The sequence below is a fragment of the Peromyscus californicus genome, unplaced genomic scaffold (assembly GCF_007827085.1).
Source record: "Peromyscus californicus insignis strain IS unplaced genomic scaffold, ASM782708v3 Scaffold_2__1_contigs__length_46816999, whole genome shotgun sequence".
In the NCBI taxonomy this organism is placed as follows: Eukaryota; Metazoa; Chordata; class Mammalia; order Rodentia; family Cricetidae; genus Peromyscus; species Peromyscus californicus.
Genome location: NW_026294540.1, coordinates 982,203 through 1,004,765, shown reverse-complemented (window position 1 = coordinate 1,004,765; position 22,563 = coordinate 982,203). Strand labels below are relative to the sequence as shown.

General features: G+C 41.6%; 1 protein-coding gene and 1 pseudogene across 3 annotated transcripts in view; one reads left to right on the top strand and one right to left on the bottom strand.

Moving 5' to 3' along the window:
- Ttc28 (tetratricopeptide repeat domain 28) overlaps positions 1 to 22,563 on the bottom strand; it is a 432,623-nt gene that overhangs the window by 329,837 nt on the left and 80,223 nt on the right. The window lies entirely within an intron of this gene.
- On the top strand, positions 13,749 to 14,321 carry LOC128120706 (60S ribosomal protein L9-like; annotated as a pseudogene).

Here is a 22,563-nt window from a genome sequence, read left to right as displayed (position 1 = left end):
GCTCCTGGGAGCGCAAACCCAGTGCCTGAAGACGGGACTTGGGAGGCACATTCTGACACTGGGGCTAGGGAAATCCAGGGAGAGTTAAATCTGACTCTGATGGCTGGAACAGGCCACAGCATTTTTTCAACACTGCTCTGAGTGGCAGTGTTCTAGACTCAGCGAAAAGCCCAAATCTGAAAGGCAATCCATTAGCAATCATCCAATAGACCCTAAAATACAAGGCAAGCTGTACTGGAATGAAGTTAGGAAGACCATGTTTCCTCCATTTGGAGGTCAATGTGGGCTACAAGACCAACTCTTGTCTCAAAAACAAAACAAAACAAAACAACCCACAAAACCACTAAAAAGGGGCAGGGCTGGAAGATGGCTCACTTGGTAAACTGACTGATGATGTGCAAGCAATGGGACCTGAGTTTGATCCCCAGAACCCACATAAAAAGCTAGCTGCATTAGAATGCAATATAAGAACATCATTGGGGAAGCAGAGGCAGGAGGATCGACCCCGGGCCAGCCAGCCTAGCCTAATCAAAAAGTCCCAGGTCCAAGTGAGGGGCCCCATATCATAAAACAAGGTGAGTAACATCTAAGAAATAGTACTTGAAGATGGGCTCCATATCCATGTGTACACACTCTCACACATGCACAAAAATATTTTTTTAAAGCTTAGAATGCTAGGAATGCTATGAAAGAGTATTAATAATACTAGTCATCATTCACTGAGTACATTCAAACACTGAAACATTTTAAATGGCTATTTTATTTCCTTCAGATAATATTATCTTGGTGCAGAAAAGATAGCTCAGTAGTTAAGAGCAATTACTGTGCAAGTATAAGAACCAGAGTTCATACATCAGCACCCACATTACCATCAGGGTATGGTCCTGAGCATAACCTTAAACCCAGCACAGGCATGGAAAAAGGTGGTAGAGACAGGAGGATTGCTAGGGCTTACTGGCTGCCAGCCTGGTTGAAAAATATAAGCTCCAAGAGCAGCAAGAGGCCCTGCTTCAAAGAAATGAGGTACAAAGTGATAAAGGAGGCTGTCTCACAGGTGCCATGCACATGCACACACATATACCACATACACGTTTACATACACCACACACACACTCACATACACCACACACCATAAACATACACACACATACACCACACACACACACAAAACACATACACCACACACACTTACACACACCATACACACACTGACATACACCACACACACTCATATACACCACACACCATACACATACACACACATACACCAAACACATACTCATATACACCACACACATATACCACACACACACATACACCAAACACATACTCATACACACACACCACACACACATACACCAAACATATACTCATACACACACACACATACACACACATACACCAAATACATACTCATACACACACACACACCAAACACATACTCATATACACCACACACACTTATATACACCATACACACACTGACATACACCACACACACTCATATACACCACACACTATAAACATACACACATACACCAAATACATACTCATATACACCACACACACACCACACACACCACATACACTCACATACACCACACACACTTACTTACACCATACACACACTGACATACACCACACACACATACACCACACACACTCACACCCATCACACACACTCACACACACATTCACTCACATACAAGACACTCAAATATGCAATAAAATAACATGAAATAACTTCTTCATGTGAAGGGACTATTAACATTCCCATTTTAGGAAGAGGAAACTAAAAATACAGAGTCAGCAAACTCCCAGTGTAGCGTGTCCACAAGGACCTGGAATTGAAAGGAGGCGCCTCCTGACTCTGCAGCTAGACTACGGTGATGAGCCTGCACAGGATTTCACACAGCGGACTGGCAAATCCATCTGGGTTTTATGTTGATAATCCTGTAAATACTCTGAAAGACAGAATACGGGAACAACACAGGCAAGAAGATCAAGTAAGTTTCTGTGGCAATAAATCAATAGGGGATGAAGCAGCCTTGAACTGGGGCAGCACACACAAAAGAGAAGCCTTCTTAGGAGAAGCTGCTTGTGAAGGGGCCAAGAGGGGAAGATTTAAGGATTATCTCAGAATGTGTCATCTTTCAGAAAAGCAAGAACTCCATTAGTTAAAGTACAGCTCACAGAAGGAACAGGCAGACTCCAAATTCAGCTTGAGACCTGAAGAGTGATAGATACTGAAGTGACAGATGCAGCGAAGGGGATTAAGGAGGAAGAGGCTTGGTCTGGAGATGGACAGATAGATAACAGATAGATAGATGACAGGTAGACAGACAGATGATAGATAGATAGATAGATAGATAGATAGATAGATAGATAGATAGATAGATGACAGATGGATGGATGGATGATAGATGATAGAGAAATAGATGATAGAAAGGCAGACCAACAGACAGATAGATAAATTGATAGATTATAGATAGATAGATGATAGACATGATATAGTTTACAGACAAATCAGTATCGAGATAAATGCACACATGAATAAACACAGCTATAAAGACTACATTAATAACACATAAAACTTTAGGTTTATAAAAGTTCTCCAAAGATGTAATGTGAACAAGATGAGAGAGATAAAGGAAGGGCTGCGGCATGGGGGAGAAGGAAGAAGGAGGGAGGGAAAGATTAAACTTGAATTGTATGCTTTTGTTTTTCTGTGTAACTGCTCTGGTTGTCCTAGAACTCACTTTGTAGACCAGACTGGCCTCAGACTCACAGAGATCAGCCTGCCTCTGGCTCCTGAGTGTTGCAACTAAAGGTGTGCGCCACCACTGCCCAGCTTTAACTTGAATCTTAAGCAATGTTATATATTTAATTTAATGGGGAAGATAGGATCTCCTATATCCCAGGCTGGTCTGGACTAGGTATATAGCCAGGGATAACCTTGAATTTCTGATCCTTCTGCTTCTACCTCCCAAAGGCTAGAACTACAGGCTTTGGCCAGGCTTCCTGGTTTAATATATTTCTTTTTTAAAAATACAGCTGCCTTCACTGCCAGATAGGATGGGCAGGCTGACTGGTCTCCTTAAGATAGCAATTGTTATTTCACTAATACTGCCTGATGCAAACTCAAGAGCCATCATTTGCTACCTATGTGACCTTGCATTACTCCATTTTGCTGTGTCTGAATTTTTACCACTCTCAATGGCATAATAGCACCTACCTAAGTATGGTCATTGGAAAGATTATATGTTTGATTATATATACATATAAACATATATGCAATATCTTCACTATAAGGACAAGCTTGAATATTTAAATACAGTTATTGCCAGTGTAGTTTACTGTGCTACCCGTCTGGGTTCCGTTTTTAAATTTTCTTTCTTGTCATACCATGGGTTGTGTATTGAAGTAGTGTCATGTATTGCAGTGGTCCTATCAATTTCCAATGTGATTCTTGCTGCTGTCCATGAAAGAACAACTTGCTGGTCTGACATAACTAAAAGACTGAACAAAATAAAGGGGAAATGCTACCTTCAAAGCATTTCAGACAACAGGTGGCACCATACTGTGAAAGTTGAGAAGTAGAGGAAGGAAAGAGAGCCCTGTCGTGACCCTGGCTTCTCCTTGGAGGTACAATCCAAGGCCCCCTGCTGCCTTGGCAGCACCAAAGAGCACAACAGCCTCCTGGAGTTGAGAAGGCGGAAATCAGGGTTTGAAGAAGATAAAACAGCTGGAATGTTCTGACCAGACTACAGCGACACACAGCTCCAGAAATCAACTCAGAGACCTACGACAGCTGAATGCCTATTTGCTCTGTGTCCCTAAGAACCTCCACAGAGGAAAGGCATCACCCAGGACATTCAGCAGAGATTTCAGAACATCAGGTCCTGGGTATTTGCCCAAAGGGCTCTTGTGCATCACCAGTACTTCCTGCAGCTATAGTCATAACTAAGGAACCAACATCACATGTCTGTCACAGAGGAACAGACAAAATGTGGTTTACCCGGGCAGTGGTAGTGCACACCTTTAGTCCCAGCACTTGGGAGGCAGAGGCAGGCAGATCTGTGAGTTCGATGCCAACCTGGTCTACAGAGTGAGTTCCAGGACACCCAGGGCTACAGAGAAACCCTGTATCGAGAAATAAAAGAAAACAAAAATGTGGTTTATACACACAATGTATTTTTTTTCAGCCATAAAGAAGAATGAAATTGTGCCTTTCAGGAAAATAGATGCAATTGGAGACCATCCTATTAAAAGAATTAAGTCAGTCTCAGGAAGGCAGAAGTCATATTTTCTCTCATTTACGGTTCCTAGATTTTATATCAGCATAGAATCACATATGCACATATGACATGAGAGTAAAAGTGAAACCGTCTAGGAAACAGAGGAACTCATGGGAGTTGTAATGTGAGGAAGGGAAGAGTAGCTGGGCATGGGGAACTATGTTCCAAGTACACCATATGCCTGTATGAAACTGTCTTTATGTAACATAATGTACCATGTACACTAAAAAAGAGAAAGGCAAACATCACTCCCAAAAATGTAACATTGCTAGGCATGATGGCGCAGGCCTGTAATCAAGTACTGTAATCCCAGTACTTGGAACATAGAGGAAGGGGGATTCAAAGTTAAAGTCAGCCAGGCTACATGAGATCCTGTCTCAAAAAACAAAAACAAAGAAGTGTCACATCCAAGCAGAAGACTGCATCTAGAACCAAGTCTACCCTGACTTTCCCAAAGCTTAAAAACAATCCGTGAAAAGAGCAGGCATTCTGCAGATAATTGTCGACCTGAGCTCTGTGACAGAAGACGACAGGGACAGGCACTCAGCACAAGTGCCCAGTCCTCCTCCTCCATAACACTCATCCAATGATGTGGCTGCTGGCCAGGAAAGCGGTTCTTATCTCTCTGGCAAGCAGTGAGTCCACTATCGTAAGAATGTTATCAATATGAAGTTGGACTGGTGATGCATGGCTGAAACCCTAGCACTGTGAGGCTGAGATTGTGAACTTGGAGCCAGCCCAAGCTACATAGGAAGTTCAAGACTACCCTGGGCTAGAAAGTAAGATGTTATCTCAAAACAAAAAAAGGAAAAAGTAAGTAAATAACATTCATAGAACTAAAACTTGAATATGAAGTAAGAGTTTTGTTTTGTTTTCATTTTTGGGGAAGTAGAACAGGTTACTCAATTCACACTGTCTGCTTTGGGGGACTTCCACATGGTGTGATTCATAGTGGGATGTAGGGAATATCTGTCATTACAGCATCCCCAAGTTCAGACAATGAGTGCTCCTAGCACCTGAATGAAGGCACAACACCTAGGTCCAGTCCTCTGGTAGAATTGTGACTGTGAAGTGACACCCAGGTAAACGGCCAAAGCTATGGAAGACAGATGCAGCTTCTCGGCCCTCGATGATGGTAGCCTCACGGTGACATCTTACTGCAGATCAAGCCTCAACAGTTCCAACTCCAACATCCTTGATACAACACAGCTGCTGTGGCATCATAAGAACAAAATTCTTAACTGGTCTCCTTGATTTCCACTCACTTCTAAGCCTGTCTTACCAGCCTTATCTTTTAGTCTGTGTGGGATGCTTTTCCTGCATGTATGTTTGTGTACCACTTGCATGCCAAGGAAGCCAGAAGAAGGTGTCAGGTCCCCTGGAACTTGACGGATGGAAGGTTACAAGGCTCCATGTGGATGCTGGGAACCAACCTTGTCGTCTGGAAGAGCAGCCAGTACTCTTAATTGCTGAGCCATCTCTCCACCCCAACTAGCCTGATTTCTTAATGATTCAATGAGTCACTCAATAGTTTTAACTAAAATAATCACAATTGCTTTCTGTTTCTTCATAGATATTTGATTTTATCTGTGCTTGGGGACGTTTTCCTTGCATGATCACACTCATGAGTCTGCTCAAGAGCTGCGAGGCACCATTGCCTGCCTTCCTTCTCTGGAGGGTGGAGTGGGTCTCTAGCATGCCAGTAAGCAGTGTCTTCCTTCACAGGCCCAATCTTCACAGTCACCGCTGACCTCTCTCTTCACTTTGTTGACATCCAAGGCCTTAGCAAGCCCTCAACATGTCGTATCCTTACAAAATCTAACCCAAACCCCAATACTTCTTGTCACTCTGCCCCTTCCTTTTCAGTCACCAATGTCATTAATACCATCTGGGCTCCCTGCTGCTGTAGCTGCCACACTGTTGGTCTCTTGGTCAAGCAGAACGACCCTGAACACAAACCAGACCACACATTTCTCCTAGTCAAAGACCTGTGTGAAAGCATGAGTTTCTGTGTTCGGATCCTTGGCCCTCGTGTAAAAATTGGGTACACTGATGTATGCTGGCAACCTCAGCACTGGAGATGGAAGAGACAGGCAGATCCCAGAGGCTCGCTGTCAAAATGGCAAGCTCCGGGTTTCTTGAGAGACCCGTCTGAGAGTAAAGTGGAGAAACCGCCACATCCATGTGAACTCACAGAGGCGGTTCACATGTATAAGACCTGCACATGATCGAGACAGCTAAAATACTCACATGGATGGGGCAGAGGAGCTACTAGCAAATGGTGGCTGCTGGGGAGGGAGAGTCAGTGTGCTTAGGAGTGCAGCCCCAGAGAGCGCCCTACACTTAGGCACATGAAGGTGACACTAAGTGGACTCCACAGTTTAGAAACACAAATCACAGGAAGTTGGGAGGAGAATTGTATGGGAGAGAATAGGGAGTAGAGTCAATCAAAATATATGCATGCATGAATGAAATTATCAATTTTTAAAGAAGACAGCAAGAGAGGAAAAGAGTAAGATACTCAAATGAGTCATGACCTACACACACACACACACACACACACACACACACACACACACACACACACACGATATACACAGACACATGCACATTCACATTCACACACACACACACACACACACACACACACACACACACACACACAGAATAGAAGTAGAAACTCAATGACTTTCTCATGTTCTAGACTGCTTTTTACCCTCACTCTCATTGTGCTGGCCTTCTCTCTGCTGCAGCCACACCAGCTTTCACAACCTTGATAGCTGCAAAAATCTGCAAATGTCCTTCCTGGAAAATAGGTGTTTCCTCCTTTGCGTTCAAGTTTTGTTTGGTTTTGTTTCCAAACAGGCCACCACTTGGTCTTTCTTCCATACAAGCCTATAGTCTCAACTCTTGGGAGGTTGAGGCAGGAGGATTACTTGAGCTCAGGTGTTTAGAGCCATAATAAGAGTCCATCTCAAATAATGAAATAAATAAGCAATCAATTTGAAATAACATCATTTACTTTGCATATGTAAGCTCTATGGATGGGGTATGTCCATAATTGTGACTCCAGACTTTGGGGCAAGTCCCAGCATAAGTACTTGTGGTGGTATTGTGTTCCCCAAAATATTGTGCATCCTAATAAACTTTTCTGGGGTCAGAGAATAGAACAGCCACAATGTTAAACAGAAGCTAGAAAATGGTGGCACTCACACCTTTAATCCTAGCATTCCAGAGGTAGAGATCCTGGGGTCTCTACCTCTGAGTTCAAGGCCACATTGGAAATAGCCAGGCATGGTGACACATGCCTTTAATCCCAAGAAGTGAGCCTTTAATCCCAGGGAGTGACGGCAGAAAGAGAAAGATATATAAAGCTTGAAGACCAGAAACTAGAAGCATTTGGCTGGTAAAGCATTCAAGCTTTTAGGTTTTGAGCAGCACAGTTCGGCTGAGAGCCATTCGGATATGAGGACACAGAGGCTTCCAATCTGAGGAAACAGGATCAGCTGAGGAACTAATGAGGTGAGGTGGCTGTGGCTTGTTCTGTCTCTCTGATCTTCCAGTGTTCATCCCAATAACTGGCCTCAGGTTTGATTTTATTAATAAGACCCTCTAAGATTCATGCTACAAGTACTTGTCTTAGTTAGGATTACTATTGCTATGATGAAACACCATGACCCAAAGCAAGTTGCGGAGGAAAGGGTTTATTTGATTTACACTTCCACATTTTAGTCTATCACTGAAGGAAGTCTGGATAGGAACTTAAACACAGCAGGAATCTGGAGGCTGGAGCTGATGCAGAGGCCATGTAGAGGTGCTGCTTACTGGCTTGTTCCTCATGGCTTGCTCAGCCTGCTTTCTTATAGAACCCAGGACCTCCAGCCCAGGGATGGCCCCACCTACAATGGGCTGGGCCCTTAACCATCAATCACTAATTAGGAAAATACCTTACAGTCTTGCCTACAGACCTATCTATGGAGGCAATTTCTTAATTGAGATTCCATTCTCTCAGATGACTTTAGCTTGTATCAAGTTGACACAAAACTATCCAGCACAGTATTCATTAAATATCTGTTGAACAATAACTATAATTTCAGTTACATAATAATATTAAATACATAGAATTTGCTTTAGCAATAAGACTTTCAGTGGGATGCCTAAGACCTACAAATTCAGTCTGGGAAAGCTGATGCTGGAGGACTGCCACTGTCATGAATTCTGTTTTACAGAGTGAGTTCCAGGCCAGCCTAGGCTACAGAGTAAGACCTTTCACAATGGGGAGGAGGGGCGGGGATTATTCAAAAACACTCAGGCCTAAATCAGAAGAATTGAAAGGAATGTTTCTGAAAGATATGGAATAATTATTCTGAAAGAAAAGAAAAACAATTATTGTCTAAAATTTTATTTTACTGCAGGAATGCCAGTACTATCACTTTCTATCCTTCTTATCAGGGAAAATTTTGTATTACCAAAGATGAGAAGATGTGATGATCTTTAGATAGTTTAATAAACACATTTAAAACACTTTGAAATTCTTAGATGGAATAGAAATCACTTGTCAAAAGTACAATCTTATTTGTCAAAACATGAAATTGGAAAAAGAGAAGACACAGAAATAACAGGCTTGGAGCTGCCAAGCTGACAGGCTGTCTTAAGTGAGACAGTCAAAACATTCATATGCTAATTTTTAAAGTGCTGCCTCTCTGGCCACCCTGTAAAATCAAGAGAGAGCTTTGTGTTCCTGCTCCAAAGGTATTGAAAAGGTCAGATGATGAACATCCTGATTACCAAATTAAGCAACAGCAATTCATATCAAGGAGTGTTTCCTTCAGCTGAGTGTACACATGTAAGACTCACTAACATGTTCAGAAAGTAATTCAGAAGAGTCACCCTACAAAAACACTCTTCACACCTATGCCACCTAACATAGTTACTTGGCAGTAGCACAGAATGCCGGCAACAACTTTCAGTGTCAATGGCTAGGGTCAGCTGCTACACTAAATGGTAAATTTTGAACCACCAAGCCATCAAAATATAGCTAAAGGTTTGTGGTGGCTCATGCTAGTAGAGTTGTCATGAGTTTAAGGGTAGCTCAGGCTAGAGTGGGGCTCTATTTCAAAACAACAGACGAACAAGCAAGTACAAGTACCTGAACTAAAAGTGTTATTCTCAATTATTGTTCTCTTTTTTCTGGGGGTGGGTACTGGTTGCGCAGGGGCCCTGCCTGCTTGGCTGGTAGGTGGCACTGAGCTCTATGCCCAGCCCATTGGAGGTCTTCTTCTTCCCTTTCCAAGTAGTTCTCCTTCTTGCAAAGCTAATAATTCTTAAGAGAGCAACTCTGAGAAATGCTCTCTCCATCTGGTGGGGAAAATCACCACATCTATTTTCTTACATCTCACCAGGTTTCTGGAATGTAAAATGCTGAAATCAGCCTAGGTAAGAATGGGATATTTCTAGACTTGAATCCCTGTATCTTGTGGTTAAAAGGGCACATGTTATACAATTGCATTTATACAGAATACTCGGAGAGGGCAAATCCATGCAGGCAGAAAGTAGATAAGGATATCAGAGACTGAGGAGGCAAAGCCTGCCTGCTAATTGGTGTGGAGTTTCTGAGACCCGACAGTGGGGATGGAGAGAAAGCTTTACAAAGAGCCGTGGTGTTGTACATTTCAAGAAGCTGGACTTGACAGATGTGAATTAGACCGTAATAAAGCCATTATAAAAATGTAGTCAACTGCTGTAGTTTGAACATGAAATGTCCCTCACTGGCTCCAGTGTCTGAACACTCGCTTCTGCTGGTGTTTGTGGAGACCATGGAACTTTCTGTTCATGGGGCCCAAGTGGCAGAGACAGTGCTGTTGGAGCAGGAACTGGAGAGCTGGATCTGCTCCCCAGCTGCCACGTGATAGGAGCTGTCAACTCACACTCACACCGCCACATATGAGTTGTTTTCAAACACAAGCCAGAGTAAATCCTTTCTCCATTAAGTAGCTTCTGTCAGGCATTCTGTCATGGTAATAAGAAAACTGGCTTTCTCAAATTCATTTAAGAAGTTAAACTGAGGCAGGTGTGCGGTGCCCACCCTGCAATCACAGCAGGAGAAACCAAGCTAGTTTTGAGGCATGAAAAAAAGGACTAACAACAAAAAGTTTGTTCAGGTGTAACTGCCTCAACTGAAAGGTTTTTTCCATGAATTATGTATTTGTTTAAAAGGTAGAGTCTCACTTACATGTCCCAGGCTGGTCCCTAACTCCTGAGCTTAAGCAATCCTACCACAGCCTCCCAAGTAGCTCAGGCTACAGGCATGAACTATTGTGCCTAATTTCTCAAAAAACCTTGAAATTATCAACATGAACTATACCACTTGTTTTCTACACTAGACAATAAAAATGAGCTGGCAAACCAGTAAAAGCACAAAAAAGACATGTGCTGGCAGGGTAGAGTTATCAAATGCCACAGAGAAGAAAGTACTTTTCTGTAATCATCATTTGAAAAGCAGGCAGATTGTGTTGAGCATGGTGGTCTATACCTACAATCCCAACAGCTGCAATCAGGAGAATCAAGAGTTTCAGCAAAGTGAGATTCCATCTCAAAAGATTTTAAAAAAATGGGGAGAGGGGGAGGGTTGGTTTTGGGGAGAGGGCTCAGTTGGAAAAGTACCTGTCTCACAAGCATGAGACCCTGAGTTCAGATCCCCAGGCACAGACAGGCAAATCCCGGGAACTCGGTGGTAACCACGGGGTCTCGATTCCAACCTGGAGGTCCAGCAGTGAGATGAGCTGTCCGGCTTGGTGGCAATCACCTTACTTGTTGAGCCATCTTGCCAGCCCCTATAAACTCTTAAAAACTAGGTAATCTTTTTTTTCTCAGCCTCCCTTAACAAATATGTACGTTATTTTATGTAATTCTCATAATTTTAACATTGTCACTACAAAAATAAGAAATTTAAAGTCTAATCCTAAAACATAGTGACTATCCCATGAAAACCAAATGAGAAAACAGAAAACCTAGGAACCTGGGTCTTCTGAGGAACAGTTCTGTCTTTGCTGTCAGAGTCACTTCACCTAAAATCCCAAACTCTTACATTGTTTACTGAAGTCTCCATCTTTAATCAGTTGATTTTCTTACATGACTTTATAGACAACATAATTATTCAAACGGTACACTGTTTAGTTATTGCTTGTTAAAAGTTTGCCTCTTATTCTATATATTTAATTTTTTCAAACACTTTGTAAAATAATTTCCCTTTTTTGTATTATTGTTTTTTTGTTTTTTTGTTTTTTTTTTTTTGGTTTTTCGAGACAGGGTTTCTCTGTGTAGCTTTGCGCCTTTCCTGGGACTCACTTGGTAGCCCAGGCTGGCCTCGAACTCACAGAGATCCGCCTGCCTCTGCCTCCCGAGTGCTGGGATTAAAGGCGTGCACCACCACCGCCCGGCTGTATTGTTTTTAAGTTGAGCTGTCACCTTGACACAGCCTAGAGACATCTGAATGAGTCTCAGTTAAGGGAATGCCCATATCAAATTGACCTGTGGCCATGTCTGTAAAGGATTGTCTTGCTTGATGTAGGAAGACACAGATTACTGTGAGTCTATCTGCACTGTTTAAAAATGTTAGCTGAGAATGCATGGGGAGTAGCCAGAGAAAGAGAGAGAGCTGGTAAGCAGCATTCCTCCATGGTTACTACCTTAAGTTCCTGCCCTGACTTTCCTCAGTGATGGACTATAACCTGTAACAGTGGTCCTCAACCTGTAGGTCATGACCCCACAGGGGTTGCACATCAGACAGTTACATCACAATTCATAACAGTTGCAAAATTACCGTTATGAAGTAGCAATGAAATAATTTTATGGTTGGGCGTCACCATAACATGAACTGTGTCAAAGGGTGGCAGCACTGGAAAGGCTGAGAACTGCTGACCTGTGAGATGAAATAAACCCTTCCCTCCCAAAGTTGTTTGTGGTCAGTTATTACAGCAGCAGAGAAGCAAACTAAGACATACACAAAGTACTGGGTTTTACCATAGCATCTGCATGTGTATGTGTCAACACATTGCTGTCATTTTTCCCCTATCCTACTGCCCTCCCTCACATCACCTCCTTCCAGGTCAAATTTTTTATCTTATCTATTTATTGTCCTACAATAAATTTGCAAAGAATGAGGCAACATCCCCATAAAAACTGAAATTTTTGTTAACATCCTACTGTTTCTAAAAAGTCATGAATACAGACTCTGCCCAGGTATCCAATGCCTTTTATACCTCTAAATGAACTTTCCATATCTAAACTTATAAAATATAAAACCATACATGAAACTTTAGATTATTCCTAGAAATGTTTGCTTGATATAAATCCCCCCTTCTTCAATTTTTAAAAAAGACTTCATTATTTTAATTTTATTTGTATGTGTGTTTTGCCTATATGTATGTAAGTGCAGTGAAATATGTACATCACCTTTAGAGGCCAGAAGACATTGTCAGACTCTTGAAACTGGAGCTTTGAGAGGGGAGACTGGGAGTCACCCTGTGATTGTTGAGGATCAAATCTGGATCCTTTGCAAGAGCAGTTAAGACTCTTAACCACTGAACCACATCTCCAGCCCTCCTCTGTATTTGCTACATAGATGGAGTGCTGTAGAACACTGAGGAGTAGAGTGGAGTGTTATAAAACACTGAGGAGTAGAGTGGAGTGTTATAAAACACCGAGGAGTAGAATGGAGTGCTGTAGAACACTGAGGAGTAGAACTGAGTGCTGTAGAACACTGAGGAGTAGAATGGAGTGTTATAAAACACTGAGTAGAACTAAGTGCTGTAGAACACTGAGGAGTAGAGTGGAGTGTTATAAAACACGGAGGAGTAGAACTGGGCGCTGTAGAACACTGAGGCGTAGAATGGAGTGCTGTAGAACACTGAGTAGTAGAATGGAGTGCTGTAGAATGTTAAATAGACTACTACTCATGTATTGAACTCGTGTTCTAACTCAGAACTCTTATTCTGAGTTAATATATTTGGACTTATTGCACGTAAAATGTTTGATGTTAGTATTGTGTCTTAATTTTATATTGAATTCTGTTAAAAGTTTGATCTCAGAAATCCTAGATCTTGGGGCTGGAGAGATGGCTCAGAGGTTAAGAGTACTGGCTGCTCTTCCAGAGGTCCTGAGTTCAATTCCCAGCAACTACATGGTGGCTCACAACTATCTATAATGTGATCTTGTACCCTCTTCTGGCATACATGCAGGAAGAACACTGTATATATAATAAATTTTTTAAAAATCCTAGATTTTTAAATAAATAATAAATGATTTTTTAAATAAATAATAAAAGAATTTAGTAATTCTTAAGTAATAATTATTTAATAATAATTATAATAAATTAGATGATTGTTTAATGAATAATTATTTGATAATAAATAATGAATAATAATTATTAAGGCCCCATCTACTACGAGAATGAAGACCATTCTCAGCAATCAAGACTGTCAACATTCCAGAAAATGTAAACATCACTCTGAAGGGGCACACAGTCATTGTGAAGGGCCCCAGAGGAACCCTCCAGAGGGACTTCAAACACATCAATATAGAGCTGAGTCTCCTCGGGAAGAAGAGGCTCCAGGTTGACAAATAGTGGGGTAACAGAAAGGAACTGGCCACTGTCCGAACCATCTGCAGTCATGTTCAGAACATGATCAAGGGTGTTACACGGGGCTTCTCCTACAGGATGAGGTCTGTGTGTGCCCACTTCCCCACCAACGTCGTTACTCAGGAGAATGGGTCTTTGGTTGAAATCTGAAATTTCTTGGGTGAAAAATATATCCGCAGGGTTTGGATGAGGACAAGTGTTGCTTGTTCTGTCTCTCGAGCCCAGAAGGATGAATTAATCCCTGAAGGGAATGATATTGAACTTGTATCAAATTCAGTGGCTCTGATTCAGCAAGCCACAACAGTTAAAAACAAGGATATCAGAAAAATTTTGGATAGTATCTATGTGTCTGAAAGGGAACAGTGCAGCAGGCTGATGAGTAAGACCTAAGTTACCCAGCTCCAGAAACAAGATTGTGCATTTAAGTACGACTTTGGGTATCTTTCAGGACATTAAAAGACTTGTATTAAAAAAATAATAATAATAATTATGAAAAATACTAAAATAAATTAAACAGGTAAGAACAATATCAGGATTCTTTTAAAATAACTTTTATTTTGATTATGATGATTGCCTGGTGTAGGAGGCATTGTGTCGCCGCTCAGAGGATACTTCAGGAGCCATTTCTCTCCTGTCACTCAGCTCTGAGTCCTGAAGGTACATCGTCATGCTTGTGTAGTAAGGACTTTTACCCACAAATACTCAAAACAGGCAGCAATCCTGCCATAGTAACCGTCAGATTCAGTTGGGTTTTAGTAGCAGCCCCTAACTTGTGACTCTGGCAAATCACTTCACATTTTCTCACAAAAAGTCTTCCAACTCTTTAGATAAGAGTATCAAACAGATGAATATCAGAAACGACAGGATTAGCTAAGGATTCCAAGAAGAGTCTTAAAGCGCAGGCAGCAATGCATTTGCTGAGTCCTTTCACATCATCTGAGCAAGGAAGGAAATGCATCTATGGAGAACTGGGACTGCTTCTTTCCTCTTGAGATCTTCTGAGGTGCAGGTACAGACATGAAACAATCCCACCGCGGCACAGCATTAATGCGCTCTATTAATGGAGTGTGTATTAAGAGAGGGCATAGCAAACAGATGTAATATATCTCAAGAAATCATACATAGTACAAAGAATGTGAAGTGTGATTTGGCACTCCACTAGCAGATAGCACACAGTGCACATCGAACCCTGCACGGCCACATTTACATCTGTAATTTGCTCATATAAATGCATTGCACCAGATGGTTTAGAGAAGAGCACTCCGCACATACTGTGGGTCAGCACCCACATCTACTGCAGTTTATGGGGGCCCAGGCTTGAGCAGCACCAACCCTTCATCCTTCATTAGTTTCCTAGCATAAACTACTATATTCTTTTTGTGTCTACTTGCTAGAACCAGTATCCTCACATCCAAAATAAATAGGTAAGTCACATCTGCTGTGACTTTGCTAAATATCCAAGGAGGACACAAAGTGTGCCTCCTTAATATGAAACACACTAGGAAGATCATTTCCCCCATATCCAAATATAGTCAGGCATGTATTTCCCTAGTGCAAATCCTATTTGTTGAAGAATAATCCATATTAATAACTGCAATTTTTGAAAATTTAATAAAAAGTATAAATGAGCGCTTTTGATGAATTTTAATGCTGGGTTTCAATATTATAACAGCCCTGTACTTGTTGATCTGTTGGCATCTAGCTCAACTAGACACATCATGCAAGCCTCTTCAGAGGCAGCTGTGGCAGCAATTTGTTCTAGACTAACAATATACTGTTAAATATGGTCATTTTCTTCTATCACAATTAATGGATATTCAAATTAGTCTTCATTATGCAACTGTCCTATTAGGAATTGTGTGTGGCAAGAAAATACAAAAATAAAAATATGCCTTCAATATGTAAAAATCATAGGATTTTTGTTATATCAGAAAAGAAAAGCAAATATCAAAGATCACAGAAGGAATCTAATTTTTTAGAAAAAGAAGGTTCAAGATAAGACTACTAGGAAAAAAATGTGATCTCATATCCAAAAATCAAGAAGGAATGTGAGCATGGTTTGGGGTTACAGACGTAATTCTCCCTGGAAGGAAATGAATGGCTCCCCAAGGACTAATCCCAGCGGGCCTACAAATTCTGGGAGCAGTTACTAGAGGGGGTCTTCAGGTTCAAACACGGGTCTGCAATCCCAAATCGATTCAAGTGATGGCAAATGTTTTTTAAATCAACAGTATGAGGAAGACATTGTCAGTAGCAACAATCTACTGAATTTCTGTGTCTGGCTTTTCCTCTACAGTAAACTATCATATCAGAGTTCTTTCTGAACATATAGAAGAGTTCAACACTCATCTTAAGGACTAACACTATAGGACTGACCCTCATTTGACATTTGGCTTAGAGAGCAAAGTAACAATAATAATCATTAATTATCATCTCTTTTTAGATTCACCTTGCACCATATAAGCAAAACTCCTCAAGTATGATTTTCCAGAACATGCTCTATCTTTCGTGGTAGCTAAATTACCAATCTCAGTTGAAATCTTCTCTTTATAGTTTCTCCCCCCCTCACATTCTAGGAAAAAAAAATCACATCTCTTCAACAAGTTGACAAGTATAACACTTTCTGATCAAGAGTCCAAACTATTGAAAGATTGAATAGACATCTGATCAAACCAGGGATTCCAATCATCTTTTGTGGAAACCATAAAATAATACTCAATATCCTATTGGCATGAACTATTCTTTTGTGAACCTAAGACCTATAGCTTTGTGAGCCAGGTACCTGAGGCTCAGAATGTGAAATGCTTAGGACCGTGAACTGAAGGAAAGGAACACAGACATAGGATTACCATGACCCTCTGCTGTCTTCTTTATCCTGCTCCCCTGCCCCTGTAAAGCAGGCCATAGAAACAGGAGCACCCCCTCCTGGACCCCCAACATCTGCAGAAAAACCTAGAAATGTTACTCTTCCTTCTCTCTATCTTTCTGTGTAGGAGCTGGCTATAAAGAAATTCTCCAACTTAGCTTGTCTGGAAATTAGTCACATCAACTTCCTTCTAAAGGCCCTGCCCCACACCCAGGAGGAAGGCAGTCACAGAAAGGCCTTCCTGGGTCCCCCAAGCCCTTTTCATCTACTGCTGCTACATCATTCCCCTTTTAATCCATCCAGTCACATCTCTCCAGGGATCACTGTTCTCCACTATTCCTAAGTGTAGAAACAGACAGTCTACCCTGGGACGTGGGTTCTAGCCTATAAATACTCTTTAGTCACTCCTAAAGCATAAATAATAAATTGGTTACACTTCCCTCTATCTGTATTTGTTCCTGTTAGTCTGTCTTTAAATAAGTTATTTCAGACCTGGCTAGGAGATCTGGAGAGTGGAGGAAATTTTCCTGCCCTGCAATGTACTGTTCTTGTAGAGGACAGGAATTTGTTTCCAGGACCCACACTGGGTGGCTCACAACTGCCCATAACTCCAGATCCAAGGAGTCTGACAGCCTCCTCTGGCCTCCTCTGACACCCATGCACACTTGTGCACGCACACACATACACACAAAGGAAAAGAGAAAAAAAACCTAAAGAAAGGTTCATCCATAATGACAGAAAAAGGGTTCATGGTTGTTTAAACTGGTAAGTACATATATTTGAAATTTTCCATAATTAAAAAAAAATAGACAAGGGTTATCTAACCTCAGAGAGACTGCAGCTGTTACAGCTCCTTCTGCCTCAATTCATTGAGGAGGCTTAAGTTAAAATCTGCTTTCTCAAAGACCTCTGACAAACCCATCTAAAATAAAACAAATGTTCTTCCCAGGTCACGGTGTATCACATCATCCTGATTTTCTGTCTTCTTGGGACCCCTGCCACTACCCTTTTTGAGACAGGTTCTTACACTGAAGTTCAAGTTGGCCTGGAACTCATGGGAAATCACCTTGTTATTTACCTGCATGTCCACCTCGTTACCACTGCAACCCTGACACACGAAGTACAACCATGCAAGGCACTGACTGCTGTGCTCACTTCTGACTTCCCACCATCACGTCCCCAGCTCATTAAATACTAAACAATAATAATCAAGCCACGATCAACTGCACAAGTTAAAGTAGCATCATATATGGACAAGGCATGGAAATGAAAACCCATCTGTTACACTTCATACAATTAACTGTCCAACCAAATTCCCTAACAAACACGGAATGAGAGCTACCTTGGCACAGGTCGCCAACTGCAAGAAGCCTGGTTTCTCACAAGGACCACTACACTGCAAAGTCTGCATCATACATAACTACAGCAGAGTTTGCAAGACTTCAGAAGATCTGCACACGAACCCTCACAATGAACTGTCAAGAGAAACACTCCTTTGGGACTACACAAATTCCTCATTCATGTGAGGATGACAATCAGCACTTAGGGTGATTTACATTGCACCCAGGCTGCATCTGGCAAGATGTCCATTCCACTAGGCTGCTCTGGACCTTCTGATGACTTATGTACCAGAGCTAGAGAATCATAATTATTAAACATTTTAAAGAAAACAGATAGTTGCAGTAATCAGGTAGTAATGGATGAGTAGGAAGAGATGCGAGAATGCTCACTGTCACTGTGGCCATGAAACAGCTGTCCTTCTGTTCTCCCACTTTCCTTACCCTAGACTCTCCCTCATCGTTTCCCTGCATTCGACCACATACTCTCAACAGTCTTTTTATTCTTTCTTCCCCTCCACACCCATCTTATCCCCTTTCCTTCTCTCTCCCCAAGGTTACAGAAAATAGAGCTCATTCATAATCTCAAAATGTTTACTGAATAATATAAGAAATGAGAAGTAAAGCAATAAAGAAATAACACTGTTACCCATGAGACTGTGCATCTCCTTCTTGAGGGGGAGAAAAAAAATAAACAGCAAGTTTGTACCACAAAAGACGGGGTGAAGCCAAATGAGGGCTATCAACATGCAGATTTCCACAGCTCCAGATGTGAGCTGTCAGTCATGATGAATACCACAGCAACCTGAGGAACTTGCTGCTACAAGAACTCATTCTAAAAGCATCTGCTTAATGAGAGCTGGAAACAAGCACTGTGCACACTCAACAACTCTCACGCTCTCGGACACTTGTTTCTCACATAACTAAGCTATACACAGATCTTATCTTACCATAAAATTAAAAATTTTCACCAACTTTGTGGCATGAGTCTCAGGTCACAAATAACAGAAAGATCCGATTGGAAGCTTGAAATGTTCAGAAAATTAATTAGGATTTGTCGTGCTGAAGAAAAAAAACCTTTCACTGTGCTTGTCAAAAGCAGTCTGGCACATTGCTCCAGCACGCTGCAATCTGATGAGTGGTAAGCCAATGTTTTATTTACATCTCTACAGCGCTCCAGTGCTTCATTTGCATACACACAAGAACTAAGTCTAACTCCAGGGTTCCAGAAGCTCTGGGAGGAGCTTTCACTCAGGCTAAGGCTTTCTGAAACTGTTTCTAAGCAAGGAGACAGCAGTGAGAACTGGGAGGGGAACACTGAGAAGGAAAAGCAGCCCAATGCTCACAGCTGCAAACAAGCAACACTCTGGCAACATTTCTCATTCTATTTTCAAACCATTAACTTAAAAGAATGCAAGCCTCTGTCTACACGTTAGGCCTACTGAAGCTTACTATATAAGGTAGGCCTTACTCTTTTAAGAGTTCATCAGACTAGAGAACATGCTGATCATCCTCATTTTCTAAAGGCTAAACTGAGGAACACTGAGGATAATCTGTTTTCCAAGGCCACATAGCCAGCAATATGGAAGTCCAGAACAAATTCCTCACCCACTCTGCTACTCTCTTATTCTGTCCTGTCTTATACACTGCATCACGTTATTAACATAAAGCCAAAACTGTGTTAAGATGGGCACTATTTTTAAAATAGTTTTTTTTTAAACTCTCATTCCTATCGCCAATATGACAGGTGACACAGCACAGATATTTCTGTCTCTAATTACTAATCTCTGCAGTTTCAGTACTAACCTGAGCTAGAACTTCCTCATTTCAGAAATCCATGCAACAGTGAAACCACTGCTAATAATCAAACACGTGTGAACACACACCGAAAAGAGACTGCGTAGAATATCATAAAATGCTATGTCTAGTCATGGAAAGTAATGACGTGAAATAACCCAAGTTTATCTGCAGTCTGATGAACAAACTACAACCACTGGAGAGCTCTTGAAAGCTGTAATATGAAGTCACTGGAAACAGGAAATCCACTCCATTTTGAGGGCATGCTGCTGAAGGAAAAGCGTTACATGGAGCCATATGTGGAAACTGAATCTGCACAGATTCTCAGAGGTGCTTTCCTCCATTCCCGAGGAAGCAAGCTTGTGTCATTCAACAATGATAGCTCTAGCCAATTAAAGGTTGGTTTGGGGCTAACACTGTGTGTCTACTGCACCCCTAACCGAGAAGGACTTCAACCATGGTGGAGGATCTGCAGTCGGTCAAAGTAAGGGAGAGTAGATCGGACGAGCTCCCTCACACAGGTAGGCATTCCCACTGGGAGGAGGGGGCTGAGGACAGCCATAGCTGCACTTGACAGGTGAGCACCACATGCTCACAGCAGTCAGTGCAACCGCAATCTTATTCCGCTGTCCCTCATACCACATCAGACTTTGGGAACTATTTCTGTTAATAAGTGGGTTCCATGTCAATCAAGGATCTCCCTTTTCCTGTGTAAATCAAACAGTACCATAGATGCTTTAGTGTGATCACTGCTTGTTCCCACTCTTTCATTGTTCTCAGATAACAGAGCTAGAAATTGGAAATTTTATACACAGTAACCAACTCATAGCAGGATATCCAAACAAATGACCATATGCAATCATTTATTCTTCAAACATTCAAAGGAACTTCAGCAAAATTCATATAACAAAATTAACCATTTAAAACTGACTAATTCAGTGGGAGTTAGCATATTCACAATATGGTATAACCAATCTGGTTCTGAGACAGGGTCGTCATTCCACAGTGGAAGCCTACACCCATTCTACACTCTCCCCGTTCCCCTTAGCTCCTAGAAGCCATCGCTTCACATTCCATCTCCATAGATTTATGTATTGTAGACAGTTTAAAAATTAGAATCTCACAACACATGGCCCTTTGTACAATTCTTTTACTTAGCATGTTTTAGAGTCATCTATGTTGTAGCAAATGTCAAATCAAAACTCCATTTCTTTTTATATTTATATAATCTCCCATTGAATATCTATATCAATCTATTACAATCAGATAGGCATTTGAGCTGTTTTACATCTCAGCTAATGTGATGGTACTGCTATTACTGTGTGTCCATGTGTGTTTCAAGATCCTGGCTTCATTTCTTCTAAGTATATATGCAGAGGTGAACTGTGGATGATATGATAATTCTGCTTAATTTCTGAGGAATAACTGGGAACTATTTTCTACAATCAAACAAGAACCTTTCTCTCTCTCTCTCTCTCTCTCTCTCTCTCTCTCTCTCTCTCTCTGTGTGTGTGTGTGTGTGTGTGTGTGTGTGTGTGTGTGTGTGTGTGTGTGTGGTGGGGGACTGTGCTGATGTGTGTGAGGATGCATGCATTAACAGGTACACATGCTAATGGAGACCAGAAGTAGAAGCTGGGCATTTTTCCTGTACCTCACTCCACCATAGTGCTAACAAATTGGCTAGATGGGCTAGCCAATGACATCTAGGGATCTGACTATCTCCATGATGTCCCCATTAAATCCCAGCATTGGAGTTTTAGATTCATGCCACCACTCTGGAATTTCTAATGTGGGTTCCTGGGGATGCAAACTCACCTCACCCTGTTTGTACATCAGATACTTTACCAACTCAAACTCATGGGGATCCACTTGCCTCTGCCTCCCACGAGCTGGGATTAAAGGCGTGCACCACCACTTGGTAAAATATTTTTTACATGACATTTTCCAAAACTTTCAGATTTGAGTAATGTTCCCTTTGTAAATTTTTTTCTACTGATTCAGGTTGGCAACTCTACATAGAGATTCTTAGCATTTACTTTGTTCAACACAGAGTCATCAGGTGAATTTGATACATTGTATACCCTAATGAACTTATCTGGGGGTCATAGAACAGAACAGAACAGAACAGCCACTAGATTAGACATAGAGGTCAGACAGTGGTGGCACACACCTTTACTCCTATCACTGGGATGCAGAGATCTGTCTGGATCTCTGTGAGTTCAAGGCCACAATGGGAACAGAGCCAGGCATGGTGGCACACACCTTTAATCCCAGCACTTGAGATCTCATGTCTTTGCTTGGGAAGGACACATGCCTTTAATCTCAGGAAGTGATGGCAGGAAGCAGAAAATTATTTAAGGCATGAAGACCAGGAATTAGAGGATTTTAGCAGCAGTTCGACTAACCCTCAGGGGTGAGGACTCAGAGGCTTTCAGTCTGGGGATTCCTGGAAGCAAGACTGGCTGAGGAGTTGGCGAGGGGAGGCTGGCTGTGGCTTATTCTGCTTCTCTTATCTTTCAGCATTTATCCCAATATCTGGCTCCAGGTTTTGTATTAATAAAACCAATTAGCAATTCATGTTAAACATACACACATATACAAGCATACATAAACACCACACACACA